General features: G+C 34.4%; 1 protein-coding gene and 1 pseudogene across 1 annotated transcript in view; one reads left to right on the top strand and one right to left on the bottom strand.

Annotated features, from left to right (window-relative positions):
- CXXC4 (CXXC finger protein 4) overlaps positions 1–19,967 on the bottom strand; it is a 270,656-nt gene that overhangs the window by 164,928 nt on the left and 85,761 nt on the right. The window lies entirely within an intron of this gene.
- LOC143668074 (speckle-type POZ protein pseudogene) lies at positions 10,578–13,031 on the top strand (annotated as a pseudogene).

Here is a 19,967-nt window from a genome sequence, read left to right as displayed (position 1 = left end):
TTTAATGTATCAGTAAATAGACTTTATTAATACATTAGCATAAACCAGTGTCCACAGTTTACATTAAGATTCTTTCCTGCTGGATAGTTGTATCATTTTGGACAAATGCATAATATCATAATATATCATTACAGTTATCATACAGATCATTTCACCACCCAAACATTGCCTTGCACTCCAGTTATTTATCCCATTTTCCTTTTGCCTCCAAAGCCCTGGCAACCACTGATATTTTTACTGTTTCTATAATTTTGCCTTTTCCAGAATGTTATATATTTGGAATCATACAGTATAAAACCATTTCACACTGACTTTTTTCACTTAACAGTATGCATTTAAGGTTTCTGCATGTATTCTTTTAGCTTGGTAGCTCATTTATTCTTATTGCAGTATAATATTTTGTTGTGTAAATGTGCCAGTTTGTTTCACCATTTACCTATTGAAGGACGTCTTGTTTTTTCTCAAAATTTAGCAGTTATGAATAAAGCTGCCATAAACATTTGTGTACAGGTTTTTGTGTGGACAAAAATTTCAACACATTTGAGTAAATTTCTAATTGTGTGATTGCTGGATCATACAGAAAGACTATGCTTAGATTTGTAAGAAAATACCCATCTATCAAAATAGTTATACAATTTTATTTTCCCACCAGTAATTGAGTGAGAATTCCTGTTGCTCCACGTTCTCATCAGCATTTTGTGCTGTCAATGTTTTGGATTTCAGCCAAGTTAGGTATGTAACAGTTTCTAATTGTTTTAATATGAAATTCCCTAATGATATATAATGTTGATCATCCTTTACATGCTTAATTGCCATCTATATATCTACTTTGGTGAGGCATCTATTCCAACCATTTGCTCATTTTAAAAATAAATGGCCTGTGTTTTTATTTCTGAGTTTTAAGTGTTCTTTGTATACTTTGTATCAGAAATGTATTTTCCATTTTTTTTCCAAAAATTTAGCTTGCTTTTTCATGCTTTTAATAGTGTCCTTCACAGGACAGAATTTTTAAAATTTTAGTGAAGTCAAATTTACGAATTTTTTCTGTCATGAATTGTGCTTTTGCTTTATATATAAAAAATCATCTCCAAACCCAAGACCACCCTGATTTCCTCTAACTATCTCCTAGATGTTTATTGTTTCAAGTTTTACAGTTACGTCTATGATCCACTATAAGATGATTTTGTGAAAGGTGTAATGTCTATGTCTAAATTATTTTTTCTGCATGTGGATATACATTTGCCCCACCTCCATTTGTAGAGAAAATTACAGTTCAATTCTCCATTGAATTAACTTTACTCCTTTGTCCAAGATTAACTAACTATATATTTGTGGGTTTATTTCTTGGCTCTCTTCTCTGCTCCATTAATCTATGTTTTCATTCTTTCACCAATACCATAATGTCTTGATTACTGCAGTATGTCTTACTGTATCAGTCCTCCAACTTTGATTTTTTCAGTCCTCTTATAGAGATTTTGACTTTCTATATAAATCTTAGAAACATTCTATTGATATTCACAAAATAGCGTGCTGTGATTTTGATTGGGATTGTGTTTAATCTACTGATCAAAATGTGAAGAACTGACATTGTGACAATATTGAGACTTCTTATACCTTGACATGCACTAGCTCTTCATTTATTTCAATCTTATTTCTTCCATGAAAGTTTTGTAGTTTTCGTCATATAGGTCTTCTGCATATTGTTTGATTTATAGCTAAATATTTCCTTTTTCTGCTAACGTAAATGGTGGTATGTTTTTTATTTCAAATTTCAATTGTTCATTCTGTAATAGGAAAGCAAATGAATTTTGGATATTAACCTTACAACTTACTACCTTGGTATAATCAATTTTTAGTTCCTGGGTTTTGTTCTTTTTGCTAATTATTTGGTATTTTCTACATAAAAAATCATGTCCTCTGTCAACAAAGTCAATTTTATTTATTCCTTCCCAGTCTGTGTATATTTTATTTCCTTTTCTTATTTTATTAGATTAGCCAGGACTTCTCGTACAGTGTTGAAAAAGAGTAGTCAGAAGAGACATCTTGGAATCCTGATAACGGATTAGGGGTAATGGATCTAGTTTCTCATCCTTAAGTATGACGTATCTGCAGGGGTTTTGCTAATGTTCACTTTCAAGCTGAGGAAGTGCCACTGTATTCCAGTTTGCCGAGAGCTTTTATCTTGAATGGGTGTTGGATTTTGCCAAATTCCTTTTCAATATCTATTGGTATGATCATATGATTTTTCTACTATATCCTACAGACATGGTGGATTATATTAATTGATTTTGAATGTTGAACTAGGTTTGCATGCCTGGGAAAAATCCCACTTGGTCATGTGGTATAATTCTTTTTATATATTGTTAGAATTGATTTGCTAAAACTCTGATGAGAAATTTTGCGTCTATGTTCATTAAAGATATTGGTCTATAATTTCCTTTCTTGTAATGTGTTTGTCTAATTTTGGAATTAGAATAATGATATGCCTTTTGAGATAGGAAGTGTACCCTCTATTTCTACTTCCTGAAATAGACAATAGAGAATTGGTATTATTTCTTAAATGTTTGGTAGAATCCCCCATGAAATTATCTGGGCTTGGTGATTTCTGTTTTGGAAGATTATTGTTGATTAAATCTCTTTCATCATTTTTGGATTGTTTGGATTACTTATTTATTCTTATTTTTAGTTTTGTTAGTTTGTGTCTTTCAAGAAATCATTTCACATCATCTAAGTTATGAAATTTGTAAGCTTATAGTTACTCATAATATTCATTTATTTTTCTTTTTAATATCCATGGATTCAGTACTGATATCCCTTCTCTCATTTCTCATATGAAGACATTGTTTTCTGTCTTTTATTCTTGGTTAGCCTGGACAGAATTTTATCAATTTTATTTTTCTTTTCAAGGATCCATCTTTTAGGTCATTGATTTTCCCTATTGATTTCCTGTGTATAATTGCATTGCTTTCTGATCTAATTTTTATTATTTCATTTTTTCTGCTTACTTTGGATTTAATTTTCTCTTCCTTTTCAATTTTCCTAAGGTGATGGCATAGATTCTTGATTTTTTATCTTTCTTCTTTTCTAACATATGCATTCAGTGCTATAAATTTTGCTCTAAGCACTGCTTTTGCTGCATCTGACAAATTATAGTAAGTTGTATTTTCATTTTCAGTTAGTTCAAAATATGCTTAATCTATCTTGAGACCTCTTTGACTCATGTATGCGCTATTTAAAAATGTGTTGTTTAATTTCCAAATATTTTGAGATTTTTCAGTTTTCTGTTATTGATTTCTAGTTTAATTCTATTGTGGCATACTCTGTTTGATTTTTATCCTTCTAATTATATATTTTATGACCCAAAATGTGATCTATCTTTGTGAACATTTCATATGAACTTGAGAAGAATGCATATTCTGTGTTTGTTGGATAAAGTATCCTTTAAATGCCAATTAGGTTCAGTTGATTGATGGCACTGTTCAGTTTGACTATATCCTTACCGATTTTCTGTCTGCTGGATCTCTCAAGTTCTGATAGAGGGTATTGTAATCTCCAGCTAAAATGGTAAATTAATCTATTTCCCCTTGCAATTCTACTGTTTTGTCCTCACATATTTTGATGTCTTGTTGTTAAGTGCATACACATTAAAGATTGCTATGTGTTTGTGCAGAATTGGACTGTTTACTATTATGTTACTATCATGTAATATCCTCTTTACCCCTGGTAATTTTCTTTGCTTTGAAGTAGTTCTGTCTGAAATAAGCATAACTATCTCAGTTCCTTGCAATTAATGTTGAATGGTATATCTTTCTCCATCCCTTTATCTTAATCTATCTGATTTTTTTTTTAAGTGCTTTTTTTTAGACATCATATAGTTGGGTTTTGTTTCTGTTATTCTCTCCAAGTCTATGCTTTTTTAATTGGTGTATTTAAAAACCACTCACATTTAAAGTGGTTATTGCTATAGCTGAATTAATATTGACCATATTTAAATTGTTTTTTATTTATTGTGCTTATTTGTTTCCTTCCTTTTCTTACACCCTTTTCCTACTTTCTCTAGTTTTAACTAAGCATTTGATATGATTCCATTTGATATGAGTCTACAGTCTTAGACTATGAATTCTGCTTCTTTTTAAAAGTTTTTAAAACTTTTCAACTTACATTTAATCTAAGTCTACTCAAATGCATGGCACCACTTCAAGGGTAGTGTAAGTACCTTCTAACAGAGTATTCCCAATTCCTGCCTCCTGTTCCTTATAGCATTGCTGTCATCCATTTTATTTATTCATAAGCTATAATCACCCTTAGTTGTTCTTATTAATATTTTGAATAAACTGCTATCTGTTAAATAATTAATAAGAAAAATAAAAGATTTTATTTTACATTAATTTATTCTTTTTCTAACACTATTCCCTCTTTATAGATCCAAATTTCTAATATACTTTCTTTCTTTCTGAAGAATTTCTCTTTCATGTTTTGGAAGGCACATCTACTGGCAACAAATCCCCTCAATTATTGTTTGTCTAAGAAAATATCTTTTCTCCATGTTTGAGGGATAAGTTTTCTGGAAAAATAATTCCAAGTTGGTAATTTCTTCTTTCAGTACTTTAAATGTTTCATCCCACTCTCTTCTTGCTTGCATCATTTCTGAAGAGATGTCCAATGTAATTCTTGTCCTTGATCCTCTATAAGTAAGTTGTTTTTGTCTTCTGGCTTCTTTCAATATTTTCTCTGTCTTTGATTTTCTGTTTCAGTATCACATTCCTAAGTGTACATTTTTGGGTAATTATCCTGATAGGTATTTTCTGAGATTCCTGAATCTGTGGTTTGGTGTTTGTTGTTAATTTTGGAAAATCTTCAGTCATTATTCTTTCAAATATATCTTCTGTTCCTTCTCTGTTTTATGTTTGGTATCCCATTTATGGCAAATGTTATGCCTTTCATACTTGCCTCACAGTTCTTTGATATTATTTTCCATTTTTTCATTCTTTTTTTCTCTTTACTAATCAGTTTTGGAGGTCCTTTTAGCATATTCTCAACCTCACTTATTCTTTCCTCTGTCGTATCCAGTCTACTGATAAACCCATCAAAGGCATTCATTTCTGTTACAGTGTTTTTTTTATTTATAGCATTTCCTTTTGTTCACTTTTAGAGTTTCCATTGTCCTACTTCTGTTACTCACTTGTTCTTGCATTTTGTCCACATTTTCCATTGTGTTCTTAACATATTAATTGTATATATTTTAAATTCTTTATTTAATAATTCCAAAATCACTTCCATATCTAAATCTGGTTCTGATGCTTTGTTTCTTCAGACTATGTATATTAACTTTTAGCATGTTTTGTCCATTTTTCTTTGAAAACCATATATGATGTTTCAGGTAAAAGGAATTGCAGAAAATGTGCCTTTGGTATAAAGTTTATCTGGCTAGGAATTAGGTCATGTTTACTCTTTGCTGTAGATGTTGGAAGCTAAAATTTACTCCAGTGTCCTTGTTTTTGTTTCTCCTGCTGTCTTTAGATTTCCCTATAGATTCTTTCTTATGTATAGTCAGTCTTACAGAGTTTGTGGGGACTTTTTAGCAGTAATCCCCTTTTTATACAGAAGTCCCGTTTTGTGGTGGTAAGTTATGGGTGAAGGGGAAGCATTTTATAGTTTTGTGATTACATTTCAGTCTTTTAGTGGGCTGGTGCTATTCTCTTTAAAAGTGCTTATGGGGTTTTATTTCTCCTTTAACTGTAAAAGGAAGGCTAGAAGCAGAAGTTTTTATTTTTCAAGTAAGTTCACCCTCAGTGTCATCAAATAGCCAATTGTCCTTCAAGTGTTACCACCAGGAACCACTGCAGCTTCTGTTCCCAGTAAGCTATGATATCCTGTATTCACTTCTATCCAGTTTTCATGGCAGTGGTTTCTCTGATGTTCTCAGTTCACCCATGGATCTAAGAAGAGTTGTGAATTTTAAGTTTGTTCAGATTTTTCTTGTCATTAAGTTTGGAGGGATGGCTTCCCAGTTCTTTACAGGTCTGACTAAAAACCAGTAACCCAAATTTTATTGACTCACTGCTCCCCTTTTCCTGATACAAGGCCTCAGCTCCCAGCTCAAATCCCACCCTAATCCCCAAGTTATTTCTGGAAGACTAGTAGGTTTCTTATATACAATAAAGAAAGATATGTATTTTCTCTGTATTGGCACATAATAACCTTGTGTTCAGCACAACACGCACAGGGATAAATTCATTCAGTCTTATCAAGCTTTTCACTAATGTTCAGTCCCAGAAATCCACTTAAGAAAGGTGACCTGCCCCCTCCATGCCTGAAAGTGATCACCAAAAATACACAGAAAATTCCCTTGGGTAGTTTTTCTCAAACCACTTTGTGGAAGGAAGAGTTTTTTCCCCTAATCTGACACAAAACCAATACATTTATAAAATACAATAAAGATGACTTTCTAGAAAAAATATAATATTCTTGAATGTCACAGCAATGTCAAAGTGCTATCAAAGTTTCTAAATGCTTGCTCTCAGTTTCTGTACCAGTAGTTCACAGATTGGAATCGAATATGGAGAGCATTTTAAATAGCATTGTCCTAGAACGGGGTCTCTTAATACTCCCCAAGCTGCCAAATTGTCACAGTGACAATTGCCCTTAACTCTTCAGCCATACTGCATTTCAAGAAAAATAAAAAAAAAAATGGTATCTTCTCTTTTAGCCTTTGTTGAAATTTGTCATCTGGATCCTCAAAATAACATTATCTTTGCCTTGGTCTCACAAAGTTCCCCATGAAGAAAAACCCTTAAATTCCATCTCCTCCTTCCACAGAGTTAGGCCTCGAACATAGGACTCAGCTGAGAAAAGTCACCTTCTTGTCATCCCCATCTTCCCTTCCTACAAGACTCTTACCAAAACCTTCAGGCTTCCCTCATTTATGAGCTCATGAACTGATATCAGGGGTCAGTGACCTGTCATTTTAACAAGATTTTACACTCAGCTGAGACCTGTTTTCATGTGACCCTAATCCAATATTTAGCAATTCAGGTACTCTTTCAGGAATTGTGTGCAGAAATACAGATCATTCATTATTTTGTCACCCTTTTCTATTTAGAGAAGAAATTGAATACATGTTGACTAAGGGCCAAGCTCTGTGTTCAGCGTTTTACAAAGATTATCTACTTTAATTCTCTAGGTAACTTTATGAAATGACCACAGGCATGGTTTCCATTTTATAGATGGGGATACTGATACTTAGAGATCTGGAGTAAATTTCCTAAGGGCACTCAACCAATGATTAGTAGAGCCGAAATCAATACTGCTGCCTAGAAAAAGAGTAATGAGAGAAAATATTGAATAAGGAAGGCGTAAAAATAATGCTTATAAATTATTCAAGAATATGAGTTTCTAACTGGGTGGGGATACATGAGACTCTCATACAGAACAAATCCTTTTGTGTGAAACAGCAGTTTAGTAAAGGAAAAAGAAAAAGAAAAAAGAATAGAAAGTTGATATTGAGCAATATTACGTTTGCTTGCCTGACAGGTCCATCTAATTTCCTAGTAGTGACTAAATAATTTGAAAGAGGAATAAACGTTACTTGGAGATTTGTGACTATTCTTCAACCCTAGGAATGTGCCCATACTTGCTTGGCCTGTGATTTTAATTCTGTTTCAATTCATGCATATCAGCTCAAGTCTTGAGAAGGAAGTTCATGAGGAGCCCAAATCTCCTGTTGATTTACTGTTGGTGACATTTTTGTACTAGCGCCCCATTTCTTCTGCACAGATTTTTGCTAAATTCTACCTTCTGTCAACCAATCCCTCTGTATTTGGGTTCTGGAGATATTACCAGGCCCTTCTTGTCTAGGTTAGGTCCCTTCATATTCAGTATTTCTTTGCGTGACCCCTAACTCTAGCCCACTATGGCTAAACATGTTTCTAGGATTGGTTTGTACTTTTCCAAGCTTGTTCATCCATAAGTGTTTAATTTGGTCACTGGTGCTGCATTGTGCTGATTTGAAGCTATTATGTACCTCAGAAAAGCCATGTCCTTTAATCCTCATTCAATATTGCTGGGTGGGATCTCTTTTTATTGTTTCCATAGAGATGTGACCCACCCAATCATAGGTGGTAACTTTTGATCAGATGGTTTCCATGGAGATGTGCCTCTGCCCATTCAAGGTGGGATTGCTTACTGAAGCCCTTTAAGAGGGAACTATTTTGGAAAATACTACAGAGTCATCAGAACCAACAGAGCCCAGGCAGCCAGAGACCTTTGGAGATGAAGAAGGGAAAACACCCCTGGGGAGAACATGAGAGAAAGCTAGTAGATGTCACCATGTGCCTTCTCAGTTAAGAGAGAAACCCCAAACTTTATCAGCCTTTCTTGAATGAGGGTAACCTCTTGTTGGTGCCTTAACTTGGACATTTTCACAGGCTTAGAACTATAGATGTGCAACTTAATAAATTCCCCTTTTAAAAAGCTATTTCATTTCTGGTATGTTGCATTCCAGCAGCGTACTAACTAAAACACCCATATTTGTCCATTTTCCCTTCCCACGACCCTTGCTTCCATTCTCTGATAACAGAAACACTGGTTCCTTGTGGGGAGGGCCTTTCTTGTAGTTTGGGGTGGAGCTGACTTAGCCCTATTCACCCCATTTGCACTGCAGTTGGTGCAGAAACAGGACTGTGACTCAGGCTGGGCCTGGCAGAGTGTTCAGTGGTATATATCATTTTACGCTCCCTGAAGAGTTGCCCAGCAATTAATGGGAAATACCAAAATAAGAGACATCATTCAAAACCCTTTTTCTAGACAATTCTGAAACTAGTAACATTGTATTTCCTTAGAAAATATATTTTTATTTAGCATTTTTAACTAAGTTAGAGTAAGTGGAAATTTTGTCACTTTCAACCAAAATATTTCTGATTAAATCACTAATCTATTTGTAAGCTTTAGTATTGACTACTTAAACTCTGGATTTTGTTTCTCTACCTAGATCTGTGATATATCCATGCTCTTTGAGCCAACTGATTACATAGTCATGAACCCTTCCGTGTACACTCTGTCAAAACACTCTTATCTAACCAGAATTCTAGTCCGAGATCTCTCAGGCTGCCAGGAGAAATGGTAGAAAGATACATAAAGCCCTCTTCCCTGCATATAAAAGGACCCAACTTAACACCAGTTTAATAAATAATGAATTAAAGAAATGAATTTGTGAATGTTAATTCCAAATCTGTTATCCCCAACTACTACAAGAATAGAATCACAGTAATGACGTCATAAAAGAATTCTTAGAAACAAAATAAATGCAAGATGGCAGTGTCCACAACCAATGAAATAACTGATTTAGAGTGTATAAAAATAAAGAAAATACCATGGGAACAAAAAAAAAAAGTTAAACATTCAGTCTAAATACTTATATAGGAATAACATACAAAATAAATTTGCGAAGAGAAAGTTTAACATGCTTATCAATCAACAACCCTATCAGGATACTCAATAAAAATTTATTGATGATGATTTAGCAAGGAAAATTTTAAGAATTTTAATAGAAACAGAAAAAGACAATTCCATCAGGCAAATTTAATCCTTTGTCTTTCATTCCTTAATTATACTTACCTCCTATTAACTGAATGTGGATATCTCTGTGGAGAGTGTTTTATTGCTTTATAGAACCATAAGCCAAACAACTGAAAGGCAGCAATTGAAATCATCGTGGAAGAGATTCAATCTTGCAGCAGGGATTGACAATGCTGCACAGAGGAGATATGACGTTGCAGGGTAAAACCTTGACAAAGGTCACAATGTGGAAAAAGAAAGGAGAGATGCAAAATCACTTCATATGAGGTCGCTGCTCAAGGGTAAGAGGTTTGGAGGACTGAGGTATAAAGATATTGGAAATCTACAGTTTAAGATTCTTGAATATAAGGGAAGGATTTAAAACTACTTAGCAAGAGGATGAAGAATTAGCAGTGATCAATAAGGTGGCAATCAATTCAAGCTCTTTGGAATAGACAAACTGTGATTATTTTAAAAACAGGATTAACACCATTGTGGGGAAACTGCAGGAAGGACAAGATATGTAATCAGGGCACCAAGTAAAAGATATGAAATAGCTCAGGAGAAGGGTATACTATGTTTACAATTACTCTTAATTCTGTGGGTTTGAAATGCAAAGTTTGAGAGGAAGAAGAGCAGACAACCAATCAAGATGTATGTGTGTTAAGACTTCTAATGTGGAAACAGAATGAAAAATGGATATTTTAAAAAATAGTTTTATGTTTTTATATGCTGCATCATAAAAATATTCTAATAAAATATATATGCAGATACAATGAAGTTAAGTATGTGAAGCTCTTTGAAAATCAAAGTGCTCTATAAATGAAGGACACTGTATTATTTAAGTCTGTATTTCAGGATGCATTTTATACATCCAAAACTGACTTTTTGTTATGAGAAATTTCTATAATACTTTATTTCTTGGTATTTGACAGTATTAAAATGGGAGTGGTGAATTTAGTCCATATATGAGTATACATTTTTGATCAGCACTCTTTAAAAACATGCGAAATACGGCCTCGGCCGGTGTGTGTCGGTGTGTGTATGTGTGAGTGTGCGCGCTCCGAGTGTGTATTTGTGTATCGGCGGTCCCGCAGGTCCCGGATGTTGCGGACAGTATGAGGCGAGCGCAGGGGGACAGGAACCAGCAGCTGTCGCCGCCACTCTCAGGGTGAAGAGAGAATAGAGATCTTTGCCCCCCCTGACTTTGGAAATCTCGTTTAACCTTCAAACTGGCGATGTCAAGGGTTCCAAGTCCTCCACCCCCGGCAGAAATGTCGAGTGGCCCTGTAGCTGAGAGTTGGTGCTACACACAGATCAAGGTAGTAAAATTCTCGTACATGTGGACCATCAATAACTTTAGCTTTTGCCGGGAGGAAATGGGTGAAGTCATTAAAAGTTCAACCTTTTCATCAGGAGCCAATGATAAATTGAAATGGTGTTTGCGAGTAAACCCAAAAGGACTAGATGAAGAAAGTAAAGATTATCTGTCACTTTACCTCTTACTGGTCAGCTGTCCAAAGAGTGAAGTTCGGGCGAAATTCAAATTCTCCATCCTGAATGCCAAGGGAGAGGAAACCAAAGCTATGGAGAGTCAACGGGCCTACAGGTTTGTGCAAGGCAAGGACTGGGGATTCAAAAAATTCATCCGTAGAGATTTTCTCCTGGATGAAGCCAATGGGCTTCTCCCTGATGACAAGCTTACCCTATTCTGTGAGGTGAGTGTGGTACAGGATTCTGTCAACATTTCTGGCCAGAATACTATGAATATGGTGAAAGTTCCTGAATGCCGGTTGGCAGATGAGTTAGGAGGACTATGGGAGAATTCCCGATTCACGGATTGCTGTTTGTGTGTTGCTGGCCAAGAATTCCAGGCTCACAAAGCTATCTTAGCAGCTCGTTCTCCAGTTTTTAGTGCCATGTTTGAACATGAAATGGAGGAGAGCAAAAAGAATCGGGTTGAAATCAATGATGTGGAGCCTGAAGTTTTTAAGGAAATGATGTGCTTCATTTACACTGGAAAGGCTCCAAACCTTGACAAAATGGCTGATGATTTGCTGGCAGCTGCTGATAAGTATGCCCTGGAACGTTTAAAGGTCATGTGTGAGGATGCCCTCTGCAGTAACCTCTCTGTGGAGAACGCCGCAGAAATTCTCATCCTAGCTGACCTCCACAGTGCAGACCAGTTGAAAACTCAGGCAGTGGATTTCATCAACTATCATGCTTCCGATGTCTTGGAGACCTCCGGGTGGAAGTCAATGGTGGTGTCACATCCCCACTTGGTGGCTGAAGCATACCACTCTTTGGCTTCAGCACAGTGCCCTTTTCTAGGGCCCCCACGAAAACGCCTGAAGCAGTCCTAAGATCCTACTTGTTGTAAGACTTGTTTATTTTCCAGAAGCAGCAGCCACTGTTGGTACCACTGACCACCAGGTAGACAGCGCAATCTGTGGAGCTTTTACTCTGTTGTGGGGGAAAAAAGACTGCATCGTGGCACCAGACTTTTAAAACAGCACTAAGTAACTTGGGGAATGGGGGGAGGGATGGGCCCAGGACTCGGGGCTGTTCAACTTAATGAAAACCCTGTTGCTGCGTCACTGTGTTCCCTTTGGCCTGACTGAGTTCGATACTGAGGGGATTCAGTTTAGGCGCTGGCCCCGAGGACATCTCAGCGGTGGTACTTTGGAGAAACCTGTCTGCATCTGCCTAAGCAGAACTAATCGTCAGGTGCCTGGAGCAAAAAGAAAAAAAAAAAAGGACAGTTTTAAGAGAAGGGAAAAGCAAAGGAAAGAAGAAAGAACTTTTGCAGAATTTCTAAAAAATCAGTTTGTGGAGAATTTCAAGTAATATTTATGTTGAGGGAAACAAATTTTAGTCTTTCCAACTGTGCTAAAACTTGGCTATTTATGAAAACTCCTCACCACCATACGACTACCAGAAGAGCTCTCTTGTTGTTAGCACTTATTGTTTGCAAGAACAGAATGCATCTTCTTATCCTTTTATGAAAAAATGACAAATGAAGATAAAAGAGGAAAAGAGATTAGTTGATCTAGAAGGTGAATATTCTGATGTGGTGGCTTTTGCAAAAATCTTAATTGGTTTTGAAAACTGGAAAAAAAATCATTCATCCAGAATTCATCCTGTCTTGACAAAAACTATGGTTCTCTGTTTTTAGATATTGTGGAAAATGTTTTTTGGCATTTTTCTCTGCTTTTATCCCCCCCCCCCCCTTTTTCTCTAAAAAAAACACACAAAACAAAAACAGAACAAAAAGAAACAAAAGAAAAGGAAATTTTGTTGTTCATTAATGCTGTGTGAAAAAAATCCCCACCCAGATTGCTCAGCTGTTTGTACCTAACTTGCCACCTGCATAGGAGCCAGTCCTGTTCCTTCCAATTAACCCCTCTTCCTACAGGGGAGGACTTCCAAATGTTAATTTTTTTCTTTTTGAAAATATAAATAATTACTATTTTGTAAAAAAAAAAAAAACATGCGAAATACAACAAGCAAGAAAAGATTGGGAGAGAGCGAAAACCTAAAAATGTCAGTGAATAAATATGTATGTTAGTGAGAAAATTTGGCAATATTCGGCACCCACTGCTGAGTTAAAACCTAAAATATAAAGATGATTATATTATAAAAATGCCCAGAAAAAAATGGGGGATTAAATCGTTCAACAATCATGATGAAATATACTAATATCTTTACATAACAACAGGATTATGTATATGGATCCCACATTTTTATTCCACTGAAGAATTTGCATTATAGCCATAGGAACACACATCACTTTTCTATCATATTTTGAATCCCATCAGTTCTACCTAAGTTGCAATACTGATTTGGAAGGTGAGATGAATTTGTTCTATAATGGATTCTAAACTAGAGGTACAAATATTCAAAAGAGTGAAGGGACAGGAAAGACAGCAGGAGGTTGTAGTGAAACTCCTGTAAAATAGTATATCCAATGATATCTATTTTTATTTTTATATGTGATGGATGGAATGATGTTTCACTTTTGTAAAACAAACTAAAGAAATGATGTGAGATTTTCACTTTTATTGAAAAGGCACATTTTTAAGGAAGCATGTATTTAAATATCTCTTCCAAATCTATATACTGACAGGTGCAATGCTAAGTGTTGGAGATGCAAGACTCAAAAACCACATTCTTTAGTCTTTGGGGGCTTTGGGCTAAAGGAGAGAGAGTCATTGGTGAATTCACAGACTGGCAAATCTTCACAAAGTGGGCACACTCTAGTGAAGCATGCTAGGCCAAGAAATAAGATACTACCAAATCCTCAGAAACTACAATGAACCCTTTCTGGTCACAACCTTCCAAGTATAACCATCCAGTATCCATTATCATAGTGTTAACACTATTAATTAGTTTTTGCTTATTTTTGATATTTATATAATGAAATTGCACAATATATACCCTTTTCACTCAAAATTATATCATAGAATTCATTCATTCATTCTCTTAGCTGTAATTCATTGCATGAATATAGCAAATATTTTTATTCATTTTATTTTTGTGGGACATTTATTTTTTCCTCTTTCTGATTATTATTGGTAATGCAATTTATATTCATTCCTGTATATATATTTTTGTGGAACATATAATATATATTTCTGATAGATGTATACTTAGAAGTGGAGTTGCTGGGTTAAAGCACATGTGAGTGTGCTAACAGCTTTCCAAAGCAGTGCTACAAATCTCAAGAGTATATGGACTTACAATTGGGTTACATTTTTCCCATATATGGTGTTGTCAGTATAATTTATTTTAGCCATTCTGATAAGTTTGCAGGAGTGTTCTTTGATTTTAATATTCATTTCCTGAAGACTGATAAGGTTGAAAACCTTTTAATGTATTTATTGCCATCGTTCAGATTGGGATTTTTTTTCTTAATAATTCATAGGAATTCTTTCTATATTCTGCATTCATACAATTTATCAGTTATATTTACTGCCAGTATGCTTTCTCACTCTGGGTTTGTTTTTCAGTCTTTTACAAGTATCTTTTTTTTTTTACAAGTATCTTTTAATAAGGAGAATAGCTCAATTTTAGTAAATCTAAATTGTCTATCTTTTCCTTATTGGTTAAGAATTCTTGTTTCCTATTTAAGAAATATTGACTTACACCAATGCCCTAAAATGTGCTATATGTCATTTTCTAAAATGTTTATTGTTTTACCTTTCATATATTTTTCTATAATTCACCTAGAATTGACTTTTACTCATGGTGTGAGATAGGGGTGAAATTTGCTGTTTTCCCAGAGGAATATCCAAATGAACCAGCATTATTTCTTGGCGAGAAAATCCTTTCCCTATTGCCTTACAGCATCATCTTGCCATAAATCAAATCTCTTCATATGTATGATGTATTCTGACTCTCTATTCAATGTAAATGACCTATTTATCTATACTTCCACCCATTTCACCATATTGTCTTAATGTGGCTTTATAATAAGACAGTGTCTTGTTAAGTGTGATTTTTGAAACTTTGTTCTATTTCAAGCTTGGCTTGATTTTGGCTGTTTGAATTTCCATGTAAATGTTAGAATCACTTATTGATTTCTATAACATAAAGCTTTGGGAAATTTCATTGGGATTACATTGAATCTATGATTTAATTTGGGGGAAACTGATATCTTTACTCATGAACATAATATGATCTGCCTTTTATTTAGACTTCCTTTAATATCTCAACATATTTTGTATTTTTCAGTGTAGCAATTTTGCAAATCTTTTGTTAGAAATTCTCAGGCATTCAATGTTTTTTTTATATTATTGCAAATATATCTTTTTTATTAATTTTACTTTGCAAGTGTTTGCTGCTAATGTATAGAAATATGATTTTTATTTCTGATTCTATATACAAAGATCATTTTAAATTTGATTTGATTTCCAATATCTCTTTATAAATTTTTTAAGGAATTTTCTACATATATACAATATGATCTGGAAAGGATGGCGTTATTTCTTCATTTTGAATCCTAATACAATTTTTGTCTTGTCATGATGCATTGGCTACACTCTTCGGTACATATTTGAATACAGCTGGTGATAGCAATTATCTTACTCTTGATTTCATATGGAACACTTGTAGATTCTATTTATCAAAAGGAAAACTGGTTTCTCTTCCTAGTTTAATAATAGTATTTATGATAGCTATTTGTTGTGTATCAATTGAGATAATATTATTTTCTCCTTTATTCTGTTATTTTGATATTTTGAATTTATTGATTTACAAATATTTGCCCAACTTTACACTTATTGACTAAATCCAAGTGGGTGGCTGTGATATATATATTTTTTTCCTATAGGACACTGGCTTTTGTTTGGTGCTTTTTTCCTACCCTTAGGATTTAGAGACATTGGCACATCATTTCCCATTCTTATTAAAGCTTATTAGCTCCATAAAACCTACTGGGAATTGCTCTCTCTTTTGTGTTTTCTCTGAAATAGTTCATATATGATTGTACTTCTTCCTTGGATTAGCTAAAGAATTCACTATTGAATCAAACAAAACCTGGAGGTTTTTTTTGAAGAAGGTTTTTAATCATAGATTCAAATAATTTCATGATTTTTTTCCAGTTCTTCTTGTATATTTCAGAGACACTTTCAATTTCATCTACTTTTTCAATTTCTTTGGCACAAAGTTGTTTTCAATATCCTCTTATTATCATTTAATATCTGTAGAGCGGTGCCCTGATAGATAAATTTTTTCTCTTTCTTGCAATCCCTTTCATCAGGCTTCACAGGTTTTATCAATTTTATTGCTATTTTCATCTCTTGCCATCTTTCTTCATCCTCTCAAACTCTCCACTTATTCCTGAACTTTTCTTTTTCTCCCCTTAGATTCAGCTAAAAATGTTAAAAACTAGAAAGCTTTGGTTGCTGAGATTTTTATTAAAATTGGCTATGTTCCATGCCTCTAACATTTAAAAGGTTAAGTTTAGGCCTCAGTAACATTTTAGAATTGATTTACCATGGAGCATGGATGAAAAAATAAAAATGAAACTTATCCAAAGTTGCTTTTGATAGGCAAAGTGTTTTAATATTCCAAGATCCTTGTTTTAGTATATAACGTATATATTTAAGATCATTTATGAAATGCTGTAAATTTATTATTTATTTTAAACTTTGAAAAATAGTTTAAGCAATATTTCACAACTTTTGTCTTCAGATGTCACATTTTATAGACTCTTACTTTCTTCACCTATGTGTTATAAGCTTTCCATAAAAAGATTAAGCAATATGATTTAATGCATGTATTTTCAGAAATAAGGTGTATCAAAAGTTTAGAATATGTTAAATAATTGTTACACATATTGTTATACAGTAATCTACAGTATATATAATAGTTATGAGTCTAAAGCCAGAAAACTCTAATTAGCAGAAGTTTAATCATTGTGATTCCGCAAGAAAGAAAAGATATCTAAGCTACAGAATATCCTCAACGCTGAAATTTCCTGGAGCATGATAGAAGAAATTATAAGAGGAGACAACAAAATATTAAGTCCATCTCCATGGATATTTAGGTATTCAAAGGAGTCACATTCACTCTTTCAGGTCAGTGGGGAAATAAAGCAACTAATTCAATGAAATACTACCCATCCTAATGGCTTAGCATGTGGGATATGTCTCCTCTATTTCAAATTACCAGGAAGTTTTAGCTACAATGAAAATCTATTCAGCAGGAGAACAGGAAAAATATTTTTATGGTTTAGGTAGGCTGCAAGCAGCAAGAATATTTTTTTTTCTGAAGAAGGCAAAACAATGATAATATGATGCAGTAATTATTGCTGGATTTTAATGGGACAAGATTGTCTAAAGAAAAAAAGAAAGTAATATTAACAATTTCTAATAGAGCAAAACAACGTCTACCTCTATAAAAAAAAGATTTTTCCCAAATTGGACTTTATCAGTGATCACTATACATAAAAACCCATCACCAACCTCCATTATACTTGTTTTGACACCATGTATGAATTAAATAATTGACCTTTGCAAACCTAGGTTATTTGGAAGTTGAAGTTCCTGTTTTACTAACGCCAGTCTACCTACCATCAGATGAGATGGAAAAGTTGATTTTGCATATAAAAGCTACATTAGCGTGAACGTTTTGCATGTTTATATTTGAGTATAGGTATCTATCAAAGATTGAAAACAAAGTGGAACAAGATGAGTTATTTAAATCATATGTGGCTCTTAGAGACAGAGAGACATCTACTGGTTCATTCATTACCACTTCCAAGCACCTCCCCCTTTGCCGTAATTAATGTAACATTTCTCTCTTTACAACTGACAGCCAAGAGCATAATTAGAGTCTAATAAAACACCGAAGAGTCACAAATGCAAAGTGGAATAAACAGTAAACAGTAAGGGAAAAGAGGATATGGGAGTGTGATGGCTGGGTAATGCCTTAGACAAACTGTGTGTACGTTGACACTGTCACGCTCTCAGCAGCCCCAAGTGAGCTGGTAGCCTGGTGCAGACAGACAGCTCGAATTAATCCCAAGAGGAGCGCATGACAGGCGAGTGAAGCAGACAATTAGAATGAAGGAGGAAATTGGAAATGGCAAAGGTGTGAACATATGTCAAATTACAACTAAATGATAAATTACAATTCTGTCATTGGAATAAGCGGTAATTAAGAAAGATTTCAGCTATCCTTCTTGGAAAAAAATAAGAGAGAGAATCGCTTTTTTTTTCCGGTTTAGATTTGTTTGCTGAATTGTTTCCATCCATCTCACACATGGGGCTGGATCTTCCTGACTTTTGGGCTGCATTATTTGTGTACATTAAGGATAATACCTTTCTTTTCTCTTCCCCATTTTCCAGGCTGGCAGAAGGATAGTGTCAAAATGAACAGGAAGCTGATAGTATCTGATATAAAAACCTGTATTGAGGTTTAAAAAAAAAAAAAAGAGGTTTGCTGCTGAAGCTGCCGCTGCTGCTGCTGCAGTCTAATTATTTTAAACAAGTACTGCACAGTCCAGCTGACAATTAGGAAAGTCTGCTTTATGGCTTGGGGGATTCATATGAAACCTCATAATCACTGTATACACGTCCTTTTCATTTAGACAGTAATGTATGTGGGTGGGGCTTCTTGGCAGTTTTTGGCCACTTAACCACAATTTAAAACAGCTGTGTAATTATTATGAGTTTTTTAATTCAACATCCAATTTCAATTTAGAACTTGTAACACCTGTGGTTTGTTACAACCTCCAGGACAATGGCAGAGGAATGACAAAAGCTAAAGTGCAGTGCTGGCAAAATCAGCTCTCAAAAGAGCCCCTTTTCCCATGGGGCTGCTGAGTGCCAAGACACAGAAGGAATCTTTGAGGTGGCAAATCTCACATATAACCGTGGTGTTGGGTTCAGAGAGGTTTTCTTCAGCAGAGTCAATACAGCATATGCTGGTCTTCAACTTTTAGAAAGCACCATATAATCCTGTACCTAAGGTGACAATCTTTGATTATTTAAGACATCTCACAACAGATAAAATTTGACTCAAGCTTAGGTTTGATGGTCATTTTTTATCTATTATTTGGTGGATACTTAAGTTTTAATTTTAAAACTATGGCAATAATAATAATAAAACAATTTACGTGAGGTTTGGGCTGAAATAAAATTTCTTAATCTGCAAGCAAACACATCAGCCACATATTGTTCTAATATTTATAGCATAAGCTAACTCTAAATTTTCTGGGCATTATATGTGCTTTTGTAGGTGCTTATAACATTAAATAGCTGTAGTCCTACATTTGCAGAATAATGACTAAATATGATTACACAGTGACTAGAGAAAGTTGAAATAGTGAAAGCTTCATTCAGAACACATGCAAATATTTGCATCATTCTTTTTCTCACCCTCCCTCTGGGACAAAAAGGAGACAAATATCCAAAAACCTAAAAAAAAATTCTAACAGAGTTCAAATCTTGAACCATCTTCTGGGTTAAATCAATTTCAAGCAGCTGTGGCCAGATATTGTAGTTCAAGTCCTTGATAGCTTAATTGGGAAGGAATGTTAAAAGTTTAAGGGCCAGAGTCACGTTAATTACATGAGGTTTTCCTTGTAGAAAATCTGCTTAGCACAATGCCATAGTCCCTTTTCCTCAGATAAGGATATGCTCCTACCACACTTCTATTATTTCATAAGATTTATTTTAAAGGCAATTTGTGTATAGTCATGTGTAAGGTTTACATGTAATAGCGCCTAATATGTTCATTTATTACATTCTTAGTACAGTTTGGGTTAAGAAGCCTCCTATAGTATCTCAGAACCAAGTAAGGAAAAAATTGAAAGCTGGGTTTCAGTTCTACCTGCTTTCAGAAGAAGAGAGTGAAGGAAAAAAGGAAGGATAATTGTTGCTCCAATGCTATTTCTTACAGAAAAT

The sequence above is a fragment of the Tamandua tetradactyla genome, chromosome 24, assembly GCF_023851605.1.
Source record: "Tamandua tetradactyla isolate mTamTet1 chromosome 24, mTamTet1.pri, whole genome shotgun sequence".
NCBI lineage: Eukaryota > Metazoa > Chordata > Mammalia > Pilosa > Myrmecophagidae > Tamandua > Tamandua tetradactyla.
Note: the sequence above shows the minus strand (reverse complement) of the source record. Positions and strands in the feature narration are given on the sequence as shown.